This window comes from Antechinus flavipes, chromosome 2 (genome assembly GCF_016432865.1).
Source record: "Antechinus flavipes isolate AdamAnt ecotype Samford, QLD, Australia chromosome 2, AdamAnt_v2, whole genome shotgun sequence".
Classification (NCBI taxonomy): Eukaryota; Metazoa; Chordata; class Mammalia; order Dasyuromorphia; family Dasyuridae; genus Antechinus; species Antechinus flavipes.
In genome coordinates, this window is record NC_067399.1 from 387992412 (window position 1) to 388018425 (window position 26014).

Here is a 26014-nt window from a genome sequence, read left to right on the forward strand (position 1 = left end):
ATAACTCATCCATTTTGCTGTAGCTCACTAAAATATCTAAATCACTGCCCTCTATAGTCTAAGACTTAGGCTTCAAACGCCTCAATTAGGGGGTTAAAGAGGGACCATTAGAATATACTGGAGGAAAATGAAGAAAGGATGACAGAACAGGGGGAGAAATCAGGTTTGTTTGTTTGTTTTAACTTTACAAATTTAAACAGATAAAAATATGCAGATATGTTTTATCCCATGAAGAATACTAGCCAACTGTCCTTGAAAACTTTTCTTTTTCCAAAACAAATGCCAAAGTAGAAATTGAGATACTAAAGGAATCAAGGACTGTTTAAACCTTCTCCAGCCACTATAGTTGTCTGTCCCGGCTGACAGTTTTAGATGAATTTTATTTCCCTCTTATAAGATTCTAATTTTTCTCTAATACCTCAGGTGAAGACAGAAGGGGAAAGAAACTTGTCAAACTCCATCTCTTAAACCAGGAAACAAAAAAAGTGGGGGGAGGGGAAAGATTCTTCTTCCAAATTCTCTGGCTTGGCCTAATTTCAAAAGGAACATTATCCTTAGTTTATCAGTCCGCTTAAAAAGAAAAAAAAGCCTAAAGTTATGCCTAATGGGAACAGGATTTTTTTTTTTTTGGGGGGGGGGAAGGGGGAGCCAGTCAGACCTTGGGAACTTTGTGATTTCTTTTTTGAAGAGAAAAAATATCATTCATTTACCTGATTAAAAATTGATTGAAGTAATTTGGCTTTCAAACAGGTACAAGGAGAAAACACAGAGATTCACAAAGATAATTCAGTCAGTAACAGGATTCAGATGAGCTCAGACTCATCTGTCAGCTCTCCAACACACCATTGAGGAAAAGAAAATTAAAAAGCTCACAACATGGAGCTTAGGCTCCCACCAAACTGAATTATCTTTCCACAAGTGGATTTGGGTTAATGGAAAGACTTTCAAAAGAACAGGAAAAGAAACCCTAAGGATATTTTAATATATATATATATATATATGTATATATATATATAACTTAGAAATTATATACTTTTTTTAAATTCCCAGAGAAGAAGAAGAGAAGAAAGAGTTCCTTATTTCTTACTCATTTTTTGGCTAAGCTTTCCTATTGATATCATATTATCACAAAAAATTTCCATTTGTTAACGGAAATGGGGAAAGGAGATGGAGTAGTAGTAGAAGATGAGAACTATATATATATATATATATATATATTTTAATGGGAAAGGGTTATGAGGAGTAAAAAGTAGAAGCTGGAGGCTAGTCTCTATGCTGAATACCAGAAACTCCACAAAGTCTCTTGTAAGTTCTGGAGTTTCAAAAGAAACACCAAAGGCTTTCTCCCACAAAGGAGAAAGGCTGTGAATTCCAGAGGAACGTTTTATAGCTTTTCTTCTCAGTTCCTACACATCATGCCACCTTCCATCCACCAAGGCTCTCTTCTACACTCCTCTACATCAGTCTTTAATGAAACAAGGTCTATTTATCGTAGGTCATCCAGGTACAAGAAAAGATTCAGGCTAAAAATAGTCTTCTATCCATCCTTAAACCTCTCTTCTACAAACCCAGATATACAATCACTTTTCTCTCTCTTTGACTAACAACTAGAAATTCTTACCAAACTCCCTTCTTCCATTCAGTTTCCTTTAAATTATTCTATCCCTCCAAATCAAAATAAATTCACATAATTTCTAGTTTCTTTTCTCTCCTTCCTCCTCTCTCAGTCTCTGTCTCTTTGTCTGTTTCACTGTGTCTCTCTCTTTGTGTCTGTCTGTTCTGTGGCTTTCTGTCTCTGTGTCTGTTTGTCTGTCTGTCTGTCTGTGTCTCTCTCTCTCTCTCTCTCTCTCTCTCACACACACACACACACACACACACACACACACACAAACATACACACACAGACACCCCTTTGTCTACACATCAATCTCTTACCATCATGTTTGACCTGATTCAGCAACTGTTTTTTTTTTTCTTGACCATCATTTCCAGGATGATCAAATATCCAGAAAGAACGTATTTTAAAATTATCTTAAAAGAATGAAGGTTGGCTGCTTTGGGTTCTTCCCAAAAATGAAAACCCTGAGTAGACTTCATCAATGGAAGAAGACCAACAGCATAATAAAAGGATATTTCACGGTGGGAAGGCCTCAAGTTCGAGGGGAGAATTGAAGCTGAAATCTCATGTTGAAATTTGGAAAGAAGCACAGCTAGTACACATTAAGGATTTAAAAAGTTTAAAAGTTTTTTTAAAAAGGGTGTAGTTAAGGGAAGTGAAGGCTGGAATATGATTTATATCCTTTGCCTACAATTCTTTCCAGAATGTTCTCCTAATGATATTTCCTAAGGATACAGAAGATGTCTGTAATATTGTTTACTAATATTACAATATCAACATTACTTTCTGGCAAGAAAGCATGTAACATTCCACTCTTGAATTGATGCCTAACATACAAAAAGCACACAGTTTACTGCTAAGGAGAATAATCTTTGATTCAAACCTGATCATCATAATTAGTCCAACTTTTTTGACCAGACAATGACTTGACTGGACAAAACTGGACAAAAACTCAGGGTTTTAATCCCAGATAGCCAACTGCTTAATTGGATATTTTAAAAGGGATTTCCTGGAAACATCTCAAACTGAACATGTCCAAAACAGAAGTTATTGTTTTTGCCGTCCCTATTCTGTCTTTCTATCAATGACCATTCTTTCAGTATCTTTGGTTTGGTTTGTAATTCTAGCACTATTCTCAACTTCTCACTTTATCTTACCCCATATATTTGATTAGTTATCTTACCATTCCTACCTACAAAACAATTCTTTCATCTAACTCTTCTTTCCATTCACATACCTACCAACTTAAATAAAGCTCACTTATTGCCTAGATTATTTCAACATCCTCCTAAAAGTCTCTCTGCCAAAAATCTATCCTACAAACTCCTGCCAAAGTAATTTTATTTAAGAGCAGAGCTTGCTATTCCCCAACTGAATTCTAGTAGCTTCTGATTGCCTTTAGATATTTTTAATTATTTTGATTTTTTTTATTTTATTTGATATTGATATCTTGTTTTTTTCATCACCATAGTATCAGTATCCCCTGTTTCTGTATCCAAAACCTTCCTGGAAAGCCAGAACAACTGATCAATAAATATAAAAAGTCTGAAAACACAAACAACGTGTTTGTTTGTGTAACACCTATGGACCTCCATACACTCCTACAAAGGGGTAAGTTGGGGATGTCTTCTCCGTCTCTTCATTTGAGTCCCACATGATCTTCATAATTTTATTATAATTGGTTTTGAATTTGGGACATGTTGTTCTTTACATTTATATTGATATATGTAACTATTGTATGTATTATTATCTTGGCTCCATTTACTTTACCCTGAATAGGTTCGTGTAGATCCTTCCATGCTTCTCTATATTCATCACACATCATTTTTTACAACAACAAAGTAATGATACCACAATTTGTTTAGACATTTGACAGTAGATAGGAATATATTCTGTTTTCAATTCATTTACATTCCTTCAGTTAATCTGGCCCTGTTCCCACAGACTCTCTTCCCCTCAATTTAATCCTCCTCTCTTCTCATTTGATATTCTCCCCCTCCTCTCTTTCCCTTTAGTTTGTTCTGTTCCTTACCTTTTTTTATTTCATTTTTTTAACCTTTTTCCCAAAAGAATTTCTCATACTCTTTATGTATCTTCTCTGTTTACTCTATTCCTTCAATCTCTGATACATGACCTACATAATTAACTGGTCTCCAACATCTCATACTCCATACTAAGATAAGATTGAATGGGTTCATGATTTAGATATAAAGGGTGATATTATAAGCAAATTAGGAGAGAAGCAAGGGATAATTTATCTGTCAGATATTTGGAGAAGAGAGGAACTTATGGCCAAACAAGAGAAAGAGAATATTATGAAATACAAATTGGATAATTTTGATTAAATTAAGTTTAAAAAGTTTTATAAAAACAAAATAAATGCAACCAAAATTAGAAGGGAAGCAAAAAGCTAGGAAACAATTTTTACAATCAGTGTTTCTGACAAAGGTCTCATTTCTAAAATATATACAGAACTGACTCAAATTTTTAAAAATACAAGTCATATATTTAACATGTATAGGACTGCTTTCCATCTGAAGGAGGGGGTGGAGGGAGGGAGGGGAAAAGTAGGAACAGAAGTGAGTGCAAGGGATAATGTTGTAAAAAATTACCCAGGCATGGGTTCTGTCAATAAAAAGTTATAATTATTAAAAAAAAAAAAAAAAAAAAGAATACAAGTCATTCCCCAACTGATAAATGGTCAAAGGATATGGACAGGCAATTTTCAGGTTAAGAAATTAAAGCTATCTATAGTCATATGAAAAAATGCTCTGAATCACTATTAGAGAAATTAAAGAAATACAAATTTAAATAACTCACATCTATCAGATTAGCTAAGATGACAGAAAAAGAAAATGATAAATGTTAGAGGGGAAGTGGGAATACTGAATCACTAATGCACTGCTGGAGTTGTGAACAGATCCAACCATTTTGGAAACCAATTTGGAACCATACCCAAAGGGCTATCAAAGTGCATTCTCTTTAATTCATCAGTGTCACTACTGGGTCTAAATTCCAAAGAGATCATAAAAAAGGGAAAAGGACCAACATGTGCAAAAATATTTGTAACCAGCTCTTTTTGTGGTGGCAAGAAATTGAAAATTGAGGGAATGACCATAAATTAGGAAGTGGTTGAATAAGTTGTGTATATGAATGTAATGAAATAGTACTATTCTGTAAGAAACAAAAAGGATGCTGATTGCAGAAAAGCCTGGAAAGATTTACATGAACTGACGCTGAGTGAAGTGAGCAGAACCAGGAGATCATTGTACATAGAAACAGCAACATTTTGTTGATTAGCTCTTCTCAGCAATATGGTAAATCAAAACAATTCCAATAGACTTAGGATGGAAAATGCCATCTACATACAGAGAAAGAACTATACAGACTGAATGCAGATTACAGCATACTATTTTTACTTTTTTTGTTGTTTTTTTTCTTCCTTGTAATTTTTTCTTTTTGTTCATATTTTTCTCTTACAACATAACTGATATTGTGGAAATAAATGGTTATATATGTATAACTTATATCAGATTATTTGCTCGTTGGAGAAAGGGGAGGGAAAAAAATTGGAACTCAAAAATTTTACTCCCAAAATGAATGTATAAAATTATCTGGAGTCTCTCTTTATGCTTTAAGCAATCAAGGCTTCTAAGGTAACCATTAGGTATCTATCATTTGCCCTCTGAAATCTTTCTGCCACAGTTTTGTAGGGTTATGACCTATGGAATCTTCTCTTCCATTGTGCCTTATTTCCAGAACATAAGGTAGGTGTCAAAGAAAACTGCCTCATGGAAGAGGTTCTCCCTCACCTTGTTCTTGGTTATGTAATCCAATACTGATACATACCCTCTCTTGTTAAGATTGTCATTTGCTTGTGTCTGTGCTCTCCAAAATCTCCAGATGCCAGCTGTCCTCAGGACAGCTCTCCTTTTCATTCCTCTAAAGATAAATAGACTTTTCAAGCATCAGATTCCCCAGTGTAAAATCCTCCTCTCTCTTCACCCACCATTTTTTTTCACCCATTGGATCATTCATAAATAGAAACCCCCCCTCACCTCCAAAATAAAGCTTGCTTCCTTTTCCTTTTCAATCTTTTCACCTCTCTCTTCATCCACTCCCCTGTAGCTTTTCCCTTTCTGAGACCATAAAAGTCACATTCCTCTCATTGCTAGCTTTTGATTTCACCCCTGCACATTGCATGCCTCTCTAAACTTTTATTCCCCTTTTCATCTCATGTTGCAATGTAGTTCCACAAAAAAAGTATTTACCCATAGGCAGTCTCACCAAATTCTGTTCATAATGCTTCATATCCATCTCTCCATTGTTATTTCTACCAGATTTCCATTTTCTTCCCTATCTAAAGATGGCTTTCTGCCATCACTATTGCTGTTACTGTCCTTACCTGCTACATTTATTCATTTCTCCAGCATTTCAGTTGTTTGGGGTACTTGAGAAGCAAGTAGCCTCTCTATTTCTGAGCTTTTTTCTAAAACATTTCAAATTCTTATTTATTATTGAACACCCATCTTTTGTACTAAACGGTTAAGCTCAAATTTGCATGGTAGGTCACTCTGGACTGCACCCTGAGGGCCATTACTCTTCACAATTCCTTCCTCCTTTTTCTAGTGGGTGACAACTTATTCAAATGTCCTTTTCTTTGTATTTGAAGATCTTTCTCTTGATAGTTTTCAAAACTTGTTTTTAAATTTAATTATTAAATTTAACTTCTATGTGTCTTGGAATATGTAGCCTTGGTTTTTTTCTGGAGTTAATTCTTTCAATTAGAATTTCATTTTCCATGTTGAGAATTTCTGGGCAATTATCTGTTACTTCATTTATTATACTATTAAGTTTTTTTTTTTTTTTTGGGTCCTGTTATGGGAGACCTATGTATGTATGTCTGTATGTATGTATGAGAGACCTATGATCCTTAGGCTGTCTCTACATATCCTTATTTTTGAGTTCAGAATGTTTTGCTTGTATAATGATCACATTTTCTTTTAATGTTATTGCTTTTTGCTTCTCTTCTTCTAAATTTTCCTTTATTTCTGCATATTTGCAATCTATTGTTCTCCTTTTTGTTTCTTTGGGAAGGTTTCCAATTGCAGATTCAAATTTTTCTATCCTGTTACTTATTTTTGCTGTGTAGGCTATAAATTCTACTTTAATAACTCTCATTTCTCTTTCAGATCAATCATGAATAGCATGTTGTGGTTTCATGTTCTCCCACTTCATCGAGTATTGAATCATTTTTTTCTATATTTTTAGTATTTATTTATAACTTACTGAACTTTTTTACTAAATCCAAAAGCCATATTCATGTTCCTTGTTACTCTATCTTCTATAGATTTATCAGATTAGGTTCAATGCCTTTAAGTTTTCTTCCTGATATTTTTGGTACAAGCTTTCCATGCCCCACCCTTCTCCTCTACATCCTTATTTTCCTTATCACTCACTTACTGATTCCCTCTCCATAGATCATGGTTTCCTTGGGAGCTAGATCTCAAAGCATCTCAGCTTCCTCCCATACAGGATAATTCATGAATCACCAGCCTAAATCTCTATCCAAACTGACTTTTGTCTGGTCAGAACCAGCCCCAATTAGAAGCTGTGCTCTTTTCCTCAGATGTAATAGAATATTGCATGGCTTCCTCCAAGCAGAGTGACCTGTCCTGGTGACCTGGTGACCGATTTCACTCTCTGTTCCTAGTTTTCTGGCCTGACACTACCTGTCTAGAGCATGTTTTCCCCAGTACTGGCAATTCAGAACTTAGCGATACTAGTGCTTCCAGTGTTTTGCTCCTGAAGGACTGTGGTCAAACTAGCTAACCAGGCCCAAGCCAACTTCTGCAACCTACAGTCAGCTTCTCCACAGCATCAGAAAGAGGGAGAGTGGACCAGCGTGTAGGACTAGATTTTGCTATAAGCCAAAGTCATGTACTTGATTCTGCAAAGTGCAGCCTTGCTGCTAAAATCAAGAAAAATGGGGAAGGAATGCTAAGTAAAGATCAGTGAGCATCACTTACTGAAATTTTTTTTTTCTTTTGTTTTTTAACTTTTTTTTTTTTATTTCTAGATGTCCTAGATCAGGGCTTCTTAAATTTTTTCCACTTGTAACCCCTTTTTGTCCAAGAAATATTTATGTGGTTCCAGATATATATAGTATATATAGTAAATAAATGTAGAAACCAAATATTTACTGATGAATAACTCATAATTTTTCAATCCCCATATTTCGTTATGTAACCCCATATGTGGTTAAAACCACAGTTTAAAAAGGAGGCAGCTAGGTAGTTCAGTAGATATAATACCAGCCCTAAAGTCAGGAGAACCTGAGTTCAAATGTTGTCTCAGACACTTAACACTTCCTAGCTGTGTGACTCTGGGAAAATCACTTAACTCCAATTGCCTCAGCAAAAATAAATAAATAAATAAATGAAAAGTGAAAGCTTTGTCCTAGACCATGGAGAAAACTTGAGTTCTTTTATCTTTTGCACATAATTTCTTTTATCTTTGGCATGTAATTTGTCTTGATGAAGTTTGGGAGGTTGTGGGCATCAGATGTGGCTCATACAATTCAACAACTTTCTATTTAATTTTTAAAGCTCCACATAACCTAGCCCCATTCTGTTATTTCTAGTCTCCCCAACATGACTCCTCCCCCCACTCTCTGCAATTCAAACAAATTGGCCTTCCCTCTTCTTCACATATGACGCTCCGTCTCCTATCTTGTGCTTCTGTACCACCCATCTTCAATTCTGGAAAGCACTTCCTCCTCAACTTTACTTCAGAATTCCTCTCTTCTTTAAGATGTAGCTGAGACTCTATCCTCTATATGAAGCCTTTCCAGTTAGCAATCTAACTGGACGCTTATATATAGTAGACCCTTAATAAAAATTTGTTCTCTCCCCTTTCCTCCAATTGTCATGCCTGACTTCCAACCTACATTATATTTAACTACTGTATGTTATAATTGTTATTTATTAAATTATATATTTATTTTTATATGCTGTCTATCTCATTAGAATTGCAAGTAGGGATTATTTCATTCTTTGTATTTTTATTCCCAGAGCTCAGCACAATGCATAATAAATACTTGCTGATTGATTATCCCTTCTTGGAGGAGCAGCCAGAACCATAAATGACCACTCATTCAGGGAAGGCAACAGAACAAAACAATGGTATGAAAAAAGACATCCTGCTATAGATTTGATGCAGGACGAGGAAAGTCTTTGACCTACCTTCTCAATGGTACCTTCCTATTTTAATCAATGATTCTTGCTAAATGGAATGGAGGGAAGGATTAGGGTTTCATACACATATACATATATTTGTGTGTACACACACACACACACACACACACACACACACGCGCGCGCGCGCACGCTCGTGCACTACTAAAGAACTGCAGTTCTTTCACTGCCCTTGCATACAGCCCTAGCTGACCTGCCCTCCTTAAAGTTCTAAGAGCAGCTGCAGCCACATATCATCAGTCAGGACCCAGGAAAACTTGTCTCTCTAGTTATAGTCCTGAGAGAGAGATAAAACAACTCCTTTTAATCAAGTGACTTATTTCTACTAACATAGATTTAGGGAAAGATTTTCTCAAGGAAGCAGTAATAAATGGAGGGGAAGGAAAGAACAGAAATTAATGAATGTGGTAATTATCCCCCAAAGTTGCAAATCAGAACAATCCCTCTCTCAGAGACAAGTACAAAAAAACAAGATTAGAATGCTTTAGGGACATATTCACAAAATAGCAGGTAATAGAACAAATAAAATGTATTTACAGTATCTCACTAGGGACTTGTACCTTTTGGCTAATAGCTATCAGATACTAAACACTACTGTAAAAATAATATTCTTCCATACTTCATTACTGAGTTATCCATAGGAAAAGTAGCAATAGAACAAACTGTTCCCAACACCAAAAGGTAAAGGTTTCAGAAAATTAGGACCTCTATGTAGAATAGAAGATACAAAAAACATCACCACCACCAACAATTGACATTTATTTAGCACTATTAAGTTGGCTAAAGGCTTTTTACATAAAATATTTCATTTGGAACTCCCAAAAACTTTGTAAGGTAAGTATTACAGATATTGTTATCTCCATTTGTGGAATGAGAAAACTCAGACTCAAAGATACTCTGTAAACCATCCAGAGTCAGTCAGCCTCAGAGGTAACAGAGACAGAGTATGAACACAGACATTCCCAGTGTAAGGAAGACTATATCACACAGAGAACATTGTGGAAGTTGGAAGTATCCACTCCAGGAGCCACCACAGGACAAAAAAAGGACAGTCACAGAGCACAAGCCCACAGCCTACTTAACAGACTCCAGCATTGACTAAGAGTAATGATTTTCTAAATATCAGATCTCAAGATATCACTGCCTTCTGAAAACCAAAGTAAAAATCATCAAGTCACTGACCAAAAGAAAAGCCCACTGCTTACAGCATGATTATAGTCTCCCTATCAACCCCACACTCACAGCAAGGCAATGAAATTAATGAAGCTAGCTCTTTCCTCTTATGGTCCAATGAGCCCTCTCTGGTTTTATTCAAAGATGACAATAAATATTCATTAGAGAATATTCATTAGAGACTAGAACAATATCTTACTCTTTTAATTATCAGGTATAAAGAGAAAACACCTAGGAGCCACCATTTGCATGTTCTTCAAATACACACACACACACACACACACACCATTCCACAAAATACCCCAAAACTTGTTTTCATCTAATTAGTTGCCTGTTTGTGTTTAACTGCCTTGAAGATTCCAAAAGGCACTTTCCTTTCCTTCCCCTCTCTAATTTGGTTCCCTCTTTTTCTTCTATATCATCACCATTACAGAAGAATGAAATATCTGCTCACAGCTTGACTGGGTCAGAGCTCTGACCTCAGAGATATAATAACTTATACAACTTGTTGTCCTGCTGTGTGTCTTAGTTTCTGCATCATTCTTCCACCCTCTACCAATCCCATTACTTAAAAGAATTAATATTCACCATCTGCTAGTTAGGGTAGATTGGTGGTACTAAAGATAAAATGCCATACCTGAAATCAGGAAAACTTATTTCTCTGAGTTCAAATCTGGTCTCAGAAACTTACTAGCTATGGGACCCTGGGCAAGTCACTTAAACCTGGTTATCTCAATTTCCTTATCTGTCAAATGAATTGGAAAAGGGAATGATAACTATTCCAGTATCTTTGCCAGGAAAACCCTAAATGGGATCATGAAGAGTCAGACATGTCTGAACAGCAACAATAACAACCTTCCAATTTCCTGAAAAGACTAGAAAAATGGCCAGAAGGTTTGGCTGCAAGTACCTTTCCTCAAATACCTTGAGGAGAAAAGGAATGTTAAATTGTAAGTCAATGAAAGAAGAGTTCCTTCAAGTTACCAAATGCTATGAATTAAGCAGCAAGATATATTACAGATTTTTTTTTAAAGGCTGTCTGCATTCACTTTAACAAATGCAGCTTCAATTTTATTACACTTCATAATGCTCTAAACAATGTAGAGTATTTTGTAAAAAGTGATGAAGCTTAAGTTATAATAACTTTAACTAATTTTTGCCAAGAAGTCAGCAGAACCACCTTGGGGGCCCAAGACTTGTTGAAGTAGTAAAAGGGGAAGGAGACCTTGAACTCCACAATACGGTTAAGTGTAAAAATGCCAAGCACTCATCTAAATTTCTGGTACCTTTCAACTTCTCTTTTTGCTGTGCTTTTCCCTCACTTCAGCCTTCATCTGAGACTCTGTATTTCTTTGAGGGATCCCCCTTCAATTTTCAACAATTTCCTTTTGCCAAGGAAGAACAAATGGATTATTTGGTTGTTCAACAATTACTTGTTTTTGTCTTCCCAATTTTGTTGGAGAATTTAAAAATAGCCAGCTTATGTATTTCAGACTAGGTACTAAAAAAAACTTACTTCACACTTTTTCTAGGCCAGGAAAATTGGAAAATCTCTTTAATTTGCCAGAATAGTCATTAATTCTTTTTATGCTGAGTCCCAACTTGACCTGGTACCATGGTCCAGTCAATTCCTTGACAATCCTATAGGATGCAAATAAACCTAAAAGTGCAAACTCTTACTTTTGCTTCAGCTGGGTCTGTTTGTTTCTCTTCGTTTTGGCAGCACCAGATGAACCACATAGACACTTTGTACTCACTCCACTGGTCTGGCTTTCTGTTGGCTCCAAATAGCCAGAATTTCATCCCATGAATCAAGGATCCAAGACCAAGAAAGAAATCTAGAAAGTGATCAGGAGAAAACAAAAAAGAAGGGATGAGAAGGATCCTACAAAGACCAGAAATAACTACAATTCTAGTTATTATGTATCAGTGGGTTAGGATTTTTAAGCTGCTTATTAAAATATTCTGTCTCCAAATGAGTTTTCATTGCTCAGTTCTGATGATCAGTTTTTCAGAGTCCCACGATATTTCTAAAATACTAAAATGTATTTGGAAGGTCACCTTTTTCCAGGCTATCTCAAAAATTTTGGGGGAATTTTAAGCTCTGATATTTTAAAGCAGCATTACAACTTTTGTTAACACTGTATGTTATAACTTCACAAAGTTCCATTCTAGATATAATCCTGGCAAATAGCCCTCTCTTTGCTGCCCACAATTGCTGTTAAGTCAAAGGATATACTGTGTGTATTAAGGACAGAGAGTGGGGAGGAGTTGAAGAAAAAAAGCACATTCGGCTCACCGAGAAAAGAATACAGATCTGCAACTAACCACCAAAATGGAAGCATTTCTTCTTCATGTCAGTCCTAACTAGTATCCAATAGTCAGTCTTTTGCTGACCTGTGGTGTATGCAGATAGTTCTCTGTTTCCTCACTCAGGCCCTGGCAGCCATCCCCAGAGTCCCATAACTAAAGTTCCCTTCTTTCAGGCCCACTTTCTCTCACATAACTTCATCTCTTCCCAGATAATGGAAAAATTAAGAATCACTAGCTGTGCTGTGCTATGAAGACAAATACTCAACTCTCTGGGTCAAAAACAAACAAACAAACAAAAAAAAAAAAAAAAAAAACACTGGCTCATGAACTCCTGGTTATAGCTTTGAGAAAATTTCTAATCTAAATGTACAGGCCAAAAACAGTTCCAAATCACCACTGTCCTAGACAAGTTCCGTTACCTACTTGCCACTCTAGCACATCCTGAACATCATACTTGGGAGACAGAGACATTTCTGGAGAAATGGGCAATGAAAAGAGAGAAAAAAAATCAACTAAATTAGGTCCAGAAACCCTGCTGACTCTCTGCCAGGAGCTACTAAGGAAGCCTGAATTAACTTTTTAGAAAGGCAAGACCATGAAAGGGAGATGTTAAAATAAATTGGGAGAGAAAATGGAAAGAGATCAGAGGACAGGAGGAAAGCCTTACTGTATATAGCAGATTTGGAATTTATCTGATTTTAGAACTGGGCTCAAAGGACTAGTTTTTTAAGTTTATTTTAAGACCTTTGAGAACTCTTGAAAAATATTCCACTAATTCTACTCCTCTCTCAATCTTCCAGATTTCCCAAAGGAGAGTATTTGTAAACAAATAGGATGATTCAGAAGTGTCTAATTGTTACTATGTATAGTTCATATTCTCCTCGGTTTAGATAGAATGTTTCACAGGACAGAACTGTTTCCACAGCAGCCTATTGTTTGATCAGATGCATAAGTAAAAGATAGGAAATGGAGTAGTTATAGTTGACTTTTTAGACCCTTGTCAACCAACATGAGGGTTAGCAGCTGTTCATGAAGCAGCTCTCTGGCTTAGCATTTAATGAAAAATAAAGTCAAATAAAATGCATGCATGTTTTTATGAAAATATATAACACTCCATCCCCCTCAGAAAAAACAAAAACAAAAACCAATCTCAATCTAGTCCTTCAAGCCCCTGAGGATCTACATCCATACATTTTCCTCCCTACATATGATAGAGCATCTTTTAAAGAAGATAGCAGCAGGTATTGTGAATGGAGTACAAAACTCCTTTCACAAGTAAGATAACCAAGAAACTTCCAGTTCCACCACTCAGTACTAACAATATGACCTTACGCAAATCATTTTGCTCTCAAACCCCATTTTCTCATCTACAAAAATTGCTATGTTATTATCACCATAGAAGATGAACTATACATAGTAACAATTAGACACTTCTGAATAAAGATTAAATGGGATAATGGGTATGAAAACATTTTAAAATTGTAAACCACAGTTTATAATATATATCTATAGACCATATTTTATTATGTTAATATACTGGAATATATTATGATAGTTATAAGTTTAATAATGCACCAAATGAAATTAGATTATAAATGTTAATTAGTATTATTGCTGATAAGCATATTATATACAAACCCGATATTAATTACAGATGTAGGAGGAAAAAACATTCAAGAGAAAAACTCCTTTGAAGAGAAAATAGATTCTACTAAGAAGGAGGAAAGGAATAGGAATAATTTGCACTAAAAGAGACAGAAGGAGGGAAGAGGGAGAGGGAAAGAGAGAGGAACAGGAGAGGGACATTAAAAAATAAAGAAGGAAGACTTAATATTGTTTCCAACCATAGTGAAATCTGCCTGAGTTGGATAAGGACTCCTCTAAGTTCAACAGAAAAGTAGTCTTTTGACCTCTGGCTTTCAAATATATTTATTCTTATTTATTGTTTGAAATGACTACAAAGAAAATTTGGCATTCATATAATCATAGAATCTGAAAGTTGGGAGCTCAAAGGCCATCTAGTGTAATTCATATCTGAAAAGTCACCTCTATAAAATACCCAACAAGTAGTCATTCCACTTTTCATTGAAGAGCTCTCTCTGCAAAGGCAGCTTGGCATAGTATATAGGACACTGGACTTGATGTCAGAAAGACCTGTATTCAAATCCCCACTTCGGATACTTTACCTGTGTGACCTGGAGCAATCACAACTTCTCTATATTTCAGTTTTCTCAAATGTAAAACGAGGGAGCTGGCCTTGATGGCTTCCTTGCTCCCTTACAGCTCTAGCTCTTATGATCTTAAAACTCTGGCCCTCTGAAGTAGCCTATTTTCAAGTAGTTTTAATTGTTGGAAAATTTTTCTTTAGGTCAACCCTAAATTTTCCTCTATGCAGCTTCCATCATTGCATCTAGCTCCATCCTATAGGGTCAAGCAAAATAAATCTTAAGGTCTTTAAGTATTTATAGACTTTTTCCATTCATCCTTAAGTCTTCTCTTCCATAGGCTAACCATCCCCAGTTGTGAACTACATATGTCATGATTTTGAAGCCCTTAATTATTGTAACTAATTTCCTTATTATCAATGTCTGTCCTAAAATGATGCCCAATCCTGAAACCATCTGCCCCTTCAACATTTCTTTCATCTTCTGAAAGATGAACTTATTATTAAGACAAGTTAAGAAATAGTTAAAAGTTTTCTGGGAAGAATTTTAGCTGCTGTCCAGAATGAAAGCTGGAATACAGGAAGACTAATAGACCTAAAAAAGGGCAAATGTTCTTATTTTCAAAAAAGGGAAGAGAAGAGTTTATGCAATCTACAGAATAGTAAATAACCTAAATTCCTACATTTGTGCCTCTTGAGCATAATTAACACAATGCCAGAGCATAAAAATCAACAAATTCTTTATTTATCTTAGTTTGGGAAAATGCTAGAATGTGTTTATTAAAAAGATACATTACGAACATCTAGAAAAGGAAGCAAGGATAAAAAACAAGCATGGCTTTATCTAGTCACGACAGAGATCAAGCCAAAATGGCAGAACAGAAAGGCAGTCAGCTCAGCTTCTCCCACATCCCCCCCCCCACACACACACACAAATACACATCCCCTTGGCATAGTAGCTCTGATTTGGATTCCTCTCCACAGGGCAAAGTGCAGAATTTCAATGTGGCTCCAGCAACTCAAAAGAAAAGAAGTTGCTGGCGATTCTTAGTCTAGTTGTTTGAAGAAAAAGGTCTCATTGTATTACTAATTTGATCCCCATGAGTGTAAAGGGAAACTAAGGACTTCTCAGAATAGTCACTTGATAATTCCACACTCAATTTCAAAGATCTGTTAATCATTAAGCCTCTAGGAAGGAGAACAAAAGGCTTGCTCTTCTAGTAGAAATATCTGAGGTGATCTCGTGGACCTTTATGAACTGCTTAGAGAAGAATCTAACTATTTAATGATGTGGAGATATTCTGAGAGGTGTATAAACTGGTTAATCTCTACTTGTTGACTGAGGAAGCCTGAGGTCTCCTTGGTAATTCTAGCTTAATGGATTACTTACCTCTGAACAAATCTCCTTATTGTGGGGGATTATATGGTTTCTTATAAAATTATTAACTAAGGTAAATTGAACCTATAACTTGGATTCAGTATTATCTGAGGGGTTTGGGAAAATGAAATAGGATGCTCACACTAGTTGTAAACCTTGTGAAACTGACCACCATAAATCCATAAACTTAGGAAATCACACCTGCAAACAGTAAAACTGGGGCCTGACTGGAATTTGGCAAATTCAGGTCACTAGCAGGGAAGTGAGAATTGATCGATAAGGGAAAGGGGGGTGTCATAGATTTTTGTTTTTGTTACTATATAACCCCCTTCAATCTCTGTGGAAATGGACCTCCACTCTCTGTGATTATAGTTAGTGGACCATTTGCTTTTCATGAGGTTGAAAGATTCTAATAAACACTTCTATTCTTCATTTGAGATATCTCTGAGTATTTTTGAATTGTATTTTCCATACCACACAACCAGACACAAAGAAGATCTCAGACCAGACCTGAGACAAAAAGAAGGTCCCCTGGGTTAAAGGAAAGAGTCTCAACTCAGTCCAAACCAGAGGCAAAATAAGACAAGACTTCAATTTTATCTGATCCAAGGGGGATGGGGGACAGTATTGACAGGGGCAAAGAAAGAGCCTTAGGTTGAAGGAAAGTGATGAAGGGACCCCAAAACTCTCTAAAACTCCTTAAAGGAGAGATTCTCCTTGAATCCTGCCTCTATAGGATCCTGCCCGAGGGAAGCAAGATGTAATGGACTGAGGCTAGAGTTGATGCATTGAAGTCCCAAGCATGTGAGGCTAAATAGTAATTGGACCATACTCTATTAATATATATGCTTGGAGAAAGAATGGCCCTCTCCCACTCTTTGTGCAAGTCCTGATGTGTTGTATAGGAAATGACGTTTTTGGTGGGTGGAGGCAAGGCAAACGGAAACGGGAAACGGGAGGAGAGACTGCTGGCTGGCGTCTTGACAGAGCTGCTCACATTGCTATCGTGATGGCCCTTCATCTCCGATCCCCCTCTGCTAGCTGGCTTCCTGTCACAGCTACCCATATTGCTATCGCAATCCCCCCTCACCTCTACTGAGAATAAAGACTGAAGATTTTTCCCTTAACCTGAATTCCTGACTCCGGCTGATTTTAAATACATGGTCATCACAGCAAGATAAACAGCTTCATTCTGTTATCTAGGTGGGGCTAGCTGAGTCTGGAGTTGGAGATTCTAACCCCACTGAATTGGAGAAACATCCATTCAATTTTAAGATTTTCTATTCAATTCCAGCTCAAACTCCATCCAACAGCCCTCATCAGGAGCAGGCCACGGCTTGCAACTAAGCCTTTTGTTATAAAAAGAGCCAATTTTAAATCCTCTCCTCAAAGAGGACCTAACATGCCATGCCATGCCATGCTATGCCATGCCAAGGAAACCTCTGCCCGCTGGAATGATATTCTCTTTCAGTATTACTCTCTCTTTATCCTCACCTATTTCCCTAATGAGACTTTATATCTCTCTGTCGAGATTTCTCTACCAGAAACTTTACTTCTCTGTCAGGATCTTGCCACTAAGAAATTCAGTTTTTCTATTCATGCATAGCAAAGGCTGACTTCCCAATGCCAATAATAAACTTCAGTCTAGCTTTTTGCATTCACAAATTCCTTTACTAAGGATCTCTGAGATGAACCAAATCAGTTCCAATGGAGCAGTAATGAATTGAACCAGCTACACCCAGCGAAAGAACTCAGGGAGATGACTAAGAACCATTACATTGAATTCCAAATCGCTATATTTTTGCCCACTTGTATTTTTGATTTCCTTCACAGGCTAATTGCACAATATTTCAGAGTCCAATTCTTTTTGTACAGCAAAATAATGGTTTGGTCATGTATAGTTATTGTGTATCTAATTTATACTTTAATATATTTAACATCTACTGCCCATCCTGCCATCTAGGGAAGGGGGTGGGGGGAAGGAGGGGAAAAATTGGAACAAAAGGTTTGGCAATTGTCAATGCTGTAAAATTACCCATAGGTTACACCACATCAAGCTGTACTAACTGTGGGGAGAGTCATCACTAATAGCCTCTGCGTTATTGCTATGTGCTTGTGTAATACCTCCCATGCTGATGGGTTTGTGCATACATGTTTCTAATAAGACCCTTCAGCCCAGAGACCCGCTAGCAACTCCCACTTCCCTTTGGGGCTTTTTATCTCCTTTCCTGAGAAGTCAGGGAGGGGGTGATCACTTTGCCTTGGGGGCTCTGACCTCCCTGAGGAGTCAGGGATGCATGACCACCTGTGTTCTAAAACAAAAGAAAGTGGGAGATGTAATGGGTTGAGGCTTGAGTTGATGCACTGAGGTCCCAAGCACATGAGGCTAAATAGTAATTGGACCATACTCTATTAATATATAAGCTTGGAGAAAGAATGGCCCCCTCCCACTCTTTGTGCAAGTCCTGAAGTATTGTATAGGAAATGACGTTTTTGGTGGGTGGAGGCAAGGGAGTGCAAAGGGAAACGGGAGGAGAGACTGCTGGCTGGCGTCTTGACACAGCTGCTAGCATTGCTATTGCGATGGCCCTTCATCTCCAATCCTCCTCTGCTAGCTGGCTTCCTGTCGCAGCTGCCCATATTTCTATCGCAATCCCCCCTCACCTCTACTGAGAATAAAGACTGAAGATTTTCCCCTTAATCTGAATTCCTGACTCCGGCTGATTTTAAATATGCGGTCATCACACATACATATAACTTGTAAATAAAAAGTTATTAAAAAAAAAAAAAAAAAAAAAGGATCTCTGAGCCACCAGAAGAAGGGTTCCCAAAACTCCCTACCCATGTGCCAAATCCCAAGGGGATTTAGGGGAGCCAAACCTCTTCATCTGGTTCCCTGAACCCCAAACCTGCCACTAACCTCATCATTTAACTCCTGACCAGGAATTCAGGGAAGACTATACTGAATTTAATCTCATCAAAAGGGCTTTCACTAAATTGATCTTTGGAGGAATGAGCTATCCTGATGAAAGAAAAGTGCCTGGGTTAAGGTAAAGCCTCAGCATAATCTGTAAAAGAAAAGGGACTTGGGATTCTCCAGGCCAAAGAAGGTTCCCCCCTCTCCCACAAAGGTCCTAAGTACAAGGAAAAGCAGGACCAAGGATTCTGCACCACCAAGGAACCATATTCAGAATCACCCAAATTTAACAACCACTCTAAAGAAGTAGAAAAAACAGAATACAATATTTCAAAAGCCAAAAGATATAACCAAGATCAACTTAATCAGTAAAACAGAATATAATCCTACAAGGGAAAAAATAAACCACCTCTAAAATGGAGAACTTCTAAACATTCCTAATGAAAAGACTAGAGCTGCATATAAAGTATGAAATGCAAATATGGGAGACATACAGGCAACATAACAAATTTAAATGGCAATCAGAAAAAAACTTTTAGAAGAATTAACTATTTAATTCTGATGGAAGAGGGAATAATACAAGAATCCTTGATGAACCATAAAAATTCAAACTAGAGGGGGAGGATTCTGAGAAGATGGCAGAGTAGGTTGGTAAATTTCAAGGTCTCCCAATTTCCCACCAAAATATAACAAATATGCACCTCAGGGCAAACACAGAGTCATGAAAAATTCAAGAAGACTTCAGGCAGAAAAGGGGTCCATCAATAAAAGCCAGAAGATCTGAAGAAAAACCTGAGAAGATCTGTAGGAAGATCCAGATGGATGGATTAACCCCTGTGAAGTACAAACATCAATAGGCTAGCTCCAAAGAAATATTAAGTGGAGGGAGCCTGGGGCAAGTTGGGTGTGGCTGAAGTCTCACCAGGAATCACAGAAACTTTCACCTCCTGAACTCTGTATAGAAGAACTCAAAAAAGAATTTAAAAATCAAATAAGAGATGTTGAGGAAAAACTAAAACTAAATAAAGATTTAAAAACATCCAAGAAAAACAAAATTATGAAAAAAGAATTAACCAACTAGAAAAGGAGATACAATATCTCAAAGACAAAAATAATTCTTTGAAAATTAGAATTGGGCAAAGAGAAACCACTAAAACTATGAGAGACCAAGATATAACAAAACAAATGATAAAGAATGAAAAAATGCCACGGAATGTGAAATATTCTGTAAGGAAAAAAAAACAGATTTGGGGATCAGAATATGGAGAGAAAATATAAGAATTATTGCACTGCCTGAAAGTTGTGACCAAAAAAAGATCCTTGATACAATAATGCAAGAAATAATCCAAGAAAATTGTCCTGGAGTGATAGGATATGAGGGGAAAGTAGAAACAGAAAAAAATCCACTGATCACCTCCTCAACGTCATCCTTTGTGGAAAACATAGGAACATTATTGCCAAATTTGAAACCCCTAGATCAAGAGAAAATTTTGCAAGAAACAAGAAAAAAACCAATTCAAATATGCTGGAGCTACAATTACAATTACACAGGACTTGTCAACAACCACAATAAAAGACCACAAGTCCTAGAATCATATTTACCAACAATTTAAAAAACTAGGCTGGTGGCCAAATATCAAATTCAGCAAACTTATCTATAATATTGAACGAGAAAAAATGGACATTCAATGAACTTGCAGAATTTCAGGACTTTCTATCAACCAAACCTGAACTTAATAGAAACAATAGAAATTTTAATTTTTAAGAGTCAATATTAAAGATCAATTTCAAGGAACTCAACATGGACAAGTTGCTTGTTTTACATGGGAAATGTGTAACATATATTTAAGATTGACATCAACAATATGTCAGCTCAAAAGAAAGATTGGGGCAGAGCTAAGATAAAAATAGTAATTTTCTTATACATAAATGAAGTGCAGAAGAAGAATAAACACAGAAGCATGGGGTGGGAAGGGAGGAGGGCTTATAGTTCTGAAGATCTATTCATATCAAAAAAGAAAAAAGCAGGAAGGGATGGGCTGACAGGCAAGCAAAGAATGAGGAAAAGAGACAAGGGAGAGACCCATGGTAGGGATAGGTTAAGTAAAAAAAAAGTTAGAAGCAGAATTAAAGGGGCAGCTAGGTGGTGCAGTGGAGAGAGCTCCAGGCCTGAAGTCAGGAGGATCTGAGTTAAAATCTGGTCTCAGACACTTAACACTTCCTAGCTGTATGTGACCCTGGGCAAGTCACTTAACCCCAAAATTGCCTCAGCAAAAAAAAAAAAAAAAAAAAAAAAAAAAAAAGCAGAATTAAAGCAAAGGGTCAACAGGGAAAGAAAAGATACATGTGTGTCTGTGTATTGGGGTATGTGTGTGAGTATGTATGTGTATGTATATGAACGAGATGAAGTGAGATCTTTCAAGACAGTTGTGAAAATGGAATAAGGCTTCATCTACTTCAGAGTTTGAGTAGTCCTGAAGGACTTTGAAGATTGAGTCAAGGGCATACTTAAGTCCCTTTCCTGCTATCCTCCCATGACATCAGCATCTCCCTATTTCAGTCAATTATGGGCAACTATGCACTTATTAGTCAAGTTCAATTTCTTGGGTAGTTCCCCCGTTTAGAATGTGAGATCCTCAGCCAATAAGGATGAAGGTCAGTGGTGGGAGGGGGTATTTGCATTAGGGGTTAAAAGTGTTGACCCTGTCCCCTATGGTGCTTCCTCCCTTCAATTGTCTGCTCGATGGATGGGATGCCCTTCTCCCGAAAATGTATAATAAACTTTGCTTTGCTTCTAGAGATCTCTCCAGCTTTTTTTATTAAATGGTGACCCCTCACCATTTCTGAACCACACATATATATCTACATATGTATATAAAATGTATCCTTTCTTAACTATAGCCTGCTTGAGTTAGGGGTGTAGATGAAAAGGGGAAAAAAAGAATAAAATTTAAAAAGTGTACAAAAAACAAAAGAACAATTTACAAGGAAGTAATGAAAAAAATGAACACTCATGAATATAATTTATTCTACTAATATATATACTTTCTTGAATTGGAATATATCACATATATATGCATATATAGTTATATATATGTGCTCTGATGAGCACATGACAATGTTCTCTTTTGTTTTGTATTCCTTTTCTGTTTTTCTTATTCTGTTTCTTTAAATAAATTTGGGGGGAGAAATTGAAACCAGAAAATTCAAATGAGACAGAGAGTTTTGTTATGTTTGGTGATGTCAAACGAAGCAAAGAGAGGTAGGGAGAAAGGATTTATTAGGAGAGAAAAATAGAGGAAGAATTGGGAAATGTTTCTCACATAATCAGAGAACATAAGTTAAGAAGCAATTTGCCTGAATATACTTATATGATATAAAGATTTTCTATTTCTTTTTTCCCCCAGTGGGAAGGAAGAAAAGAAAAAGCAAGCTGGATCACTGGGAGGAGTGGAAAGGGGGAAGATACAGAGAGACTGAAAAAGAAATGATATGTCATGCCAAACTGATGCTATTTCCTTTTTTGACAGAATTACTAAACTAATAGATATGGTAGTACAGGAGAGCAGGAATGATGTACATAAAACTTACTTAGATTTTGGGAAAGCATTTATTCCATAACGACTCATATCTGGAAGACTCTCATTACACAGAAGACAAGACTCCTGTTCCACACTTCAAAAGATTTTGGGTCCCATTTGTTTGAGGTAGGAAATGATGAGATCCATGGTATTAAGTGGACATTGACAGAGAGTCTAAATTACCATAAACAATCTGGAAGCCAAACTATTCCATGAGGCAAGCAAGGAGGAGCAGTGATAGGATGATTTTGATTTGGCCTTTTGGTCACTTTAAGTCCCACCCTAGTTGAATTTTTAGCCAGATTATTTGCATGGACAAAACCATCTAAACTCCACAGTTACTGTACCCAATCAGAAAGCCAAGTTATGATGTTAACTCCCAAGGTTGTATTTCCCCTATAAAAGACATACTTTCTTTAAAGCAAACTAAACTTGGAATTTAGCTTGCAGAATTCAAGCCATTCTCCAATTGATAAATGATCAAAGGATACAAACAGACAATTTTCAGATGAAGAAATTAAAACCATTTCTAATCATATGAAAAAAATGCTCTAAATCACTATTGATCAGAGAAATGCAAATTAAGAAAATCCTGAGGTACCACTATACATTTCTCAAATTGGCTAAGATGACAGGAAAATTATGATGAATGTTGGAGGGGATATGGGAAAACTGGGACACTAATATATTGTTGGTGAAGTTGTGAACGGATCCAACCATTCTGGAGAGCAATTTGGAACTATGTTCAAAAAGTTATCAAACTGTGCATATCCTTTGACCCAGCAGTGCTGCTACTGGGCTTATATCCCAAAGAGATCTTAAAGAAGGGAAAGGGACCCACTTGTGCAAAAATGTTTGTGGCAGCCCTGTTTGTAGTGGCAAGAAACTGGAAACTGAATGGATGCCCATCAATTGGAGAATGGCTGAGCAAATTATGGTATTTGAATGTAATGGAATATTATTGTTCTGTAAGAAATGACCAACAGGATGATTTCAGAAAGGCTTGGAGAGACTTACATGAACCTGATGCTAAGTGAAATGAGCACAACCAAGAGATCATTATACATAGCAACAAGACTATACGATGATCAATTCTAATGGACATGGCTCTCTTCAACAGTGAGGTGATTGATATCAGTTCCAATAGTCCAGTAATGAAGAGAGGCATCTACACCCAGAAAGAGAACTGTGGGAACTGAGTGTGGACCACAACATAGCACTCTCATTCTTTTTGTTGTTGTTCACTTGCATTTTGTTTTCTTACTTATTTTCTTTCCTTTTTGATCTGATGTTTCTTATGCAGCAAGATAATTGTATAAATATGTTTATATATGTTGGATTTAACATATATTTTAACATGTATAACATATTGGATTGCTTGACATCTAGGGGAGGGGATGGAGGGAAAAAGGGGAAAATTTGGAATACAAGGCTTTGCAAGAGTCAATGTTGAAAAATTACCCATGTATATGTTTTGTAAATAAAAAACTTTAATTAAAAAAAAAAGGAATTTACCAGACTTAAAACTATATTATAAAGCAGCAGTCATCAAAACCATTTGGTACTGGCTGAGAATTATAGTTGTTGATCAATGAAATAGATTAGGTTCACAAGACACAATAGGCACCATTTATAGTAATCCAGTGTGTGATAAACCCAAAGACTCCAGCTTCTGGAATAAGAACTCACTATTTGACAAAAATTGCTGGGAAAATTAGAAAATAGTATGGCAGAAACTAGGCACTGACCAACACCTAACACCCTATACCAAGACAAAGTCGACATGAGTCCATGATTTAGATATAAAAGGTGATACTATAAGCAAATTAGGAGAACAAGGGATAGTCTATCTCTAGATCTGTGGAGAAGGAAGGAATTTATGGCCAAAGAAGAACTTGAAAACATTATGAAATGCAAACTGGATAATTTTGATTATATTAAATTTTAAAAGTTTTACACAAACAAAACCAATGCAGCCAAAATTAGAAGGGAATAAGAAAACTGGGGAAAGAATTTTACAGAGAAGAGTTCTGATAAAGGCTTTATTTCTAAAATATATAGAAAACTGACTCAAATTTACAAGAATACAAGCCATTCTTCAATTGATAAATGGTCAAAGAACATGAAGAGACAATTTTCAGAGGAAAAACTAAAACCATTTCTAGTTATATTAAAAAATGCTCTTTAAAAAAAAAAAAAAAAAAAAAAAAAAAGGAAAGCAGCTTGATGGGGCAGTGGAATCAGGATGGCCTGAGTTCAAAACCAGCCTCAGGAAACTTAACATTTCCTAGCTGTGTGACCCTGGCCAAGTAACTGAACTCCAATTGCCTCACACAAATAAAACAACAAAACAAAACAAAACAAAACAAAAAAAAGGAATTTAGACTGCCAGGGCAGAGACAAGATGGTGAAGAGTACACAGGATATTGCTTGAGCTCTCCCTAGCTTCCTTCATAATCAACATCAGATCAAGCCTCTGAATAGATTTTGGAGTGACAGAACCCACAAACATTTGGAGTGTAATAATTTTCTAGCTTAAGATATCTTGGAAGGACTTTAGGAAAGGAGCTGTCTCAATTGGGCAAGGGGAAATAACCCAGGGAATCTAGCGAGGCACTCTTGGCAAAAATACAGCAGCATCTGTCCTGGTTCAGAAGGCCAGTAGTTCAGCTGTGAGACCTCAAATGCAATGACAAAAGGCAAATTGTGAGCCCCTAACCTCTAGCATAATATGTGGGACTTAGCCTTACTGGAAGAGGGGAAGCCTACAGCCCCAGCACAATCAGTAAGAATCCCTTGTCACCCTACAGAAGAATCTCGGGACAATTTCCCCTGTGCCCTAGGAGCAGACCTCAACTTTCAAAAATGAACAAAAAAGCAAAAAGTGCTCTGACCATAGATAGCAATGGAGACATGGAAAATCAGAACACAAACTCAGAAGAACACAGTAAAGTAAAATGCCTTCAAGAAAGTCTCAAAAGGGGATATGAACTGGTCTTCAGCTCAAAAGGCTCCCTTAAAAGAGTTCAAAAGGATCTTAAAAGAGAGATGGAAGCAAAATATGGAAAAGAAATGAAAGCTATGCAGGAGAGTTATAAAAGTTTTTGGGAAAAGTCAACATTTTGGAAAAAGAAGCACAGAAACTGACTGAAAAAAACCTCCTCAAAAATAAATTTGGTGAAACGGAAAAAGAAAACAATCACTTAAAATAACTTAAAAATAGAATTGGTGAAGTAGAAAAAAAAATCCACTGAACAAAACTCCTTTAAAAGTACAGTTTGGTCAAATACAAAAGGAAATAAAAAACTAAGTGAAGAAAATAATTCACTAAAAATTAGAATTGGATAAAAAAAAAAGTGAATGACTCAATGAGACATCAAGAATCAAACAAAATCCAAAAAAAAAAAAAAAAAAAGAAAAGAAAAGAAAAAGAAGAAGAAAATGACTTGGAAAATAGATCCAGGAGAAACAACCTAAGAATTATTGGACTACCTGAAAGCTACGATGAAAAAAGAACCAGGGCAATATCTAGCAAAATTAAGCAGTATTTTTCAGGGGGGAAAATGGATACTCAAGGAATTTAGCAACTTCCCCCTAATGGCTTCTTCCTCCTG

General features: G+C 36.5%; 1 protein-coding gene across 2 annotated transcripts in view; it reads right to left on the minus strand.

Moving 5' to 3' along the window:
- SIL1 (SIL1 nucleotide exchange factor) overlaps window positions 1-26014 on the minus strand; it is a 323522-nt gene that overhangs the window by 235077 nt on the left and 62431 nt on the right. The window contains exon 2 of one of the 2 annotated variants that reach the window (XM_051978488.1): window positions 11728-11885. The exons of the other annotated variant lie outside the window; for it this stretch is intronic. The gene's annotated coding sequence lies outside the window, so the exon portion shown is untranslated. The remainder of the gene's footprint in view (window positions 1-11727; window positions 11886-26014) is intronic. 2 annotated transcript variants of the gene reach the window in all.